The sequence below is a fragment of the Lipotes vexillifer genome, unplaced genomic scaffold (genome assembly GCF_000442215.2).
Source record: "Lipotes vexillifer unplaced genomic scaffold, Lipotes_vexillifer_v1.1 scaffold1358, whole genome shotgun sequence".
Taxonomy (NCBI): domain Eukaryota; kingdom Metazoa; phylum Chordata; class Mammalia; order Artiodactyla; family Lipotidae; genus Lipotes; species Lipotes vexillifer.
In genome coordinates, this window is record NW_006779069.1 from 342,792 (window position 1) to 343,099 (window position 308).

Here is a 308-nt window from a genome sequence, read left to right on the forward strand (position 1 = left end):
TCTCCAGTTCCTCTTCCAGAAATAAAGGTGGAGTTAAATGAGGCTATCTAATACTCTTGACCAGATTTGCATGTGTGCAGCTTTAAAATAATAAAATCCTTTTTCGTTCTATATTATACCAATACCCAGAAGTGTTTGTCTTGTCAGAGAAGGTAGTAAGAAAGAAAATAAAAACAAACAAACAAAAACAATGCCTCTGGATAAGTGCTTTGAGATTCAATTAAAATGGCCACTATACTATGATAAAATTGTTAGAATAAAAGAAACACATTCCAATTGCAAATGCTTTTATTCTCTTGTCCTGCTGA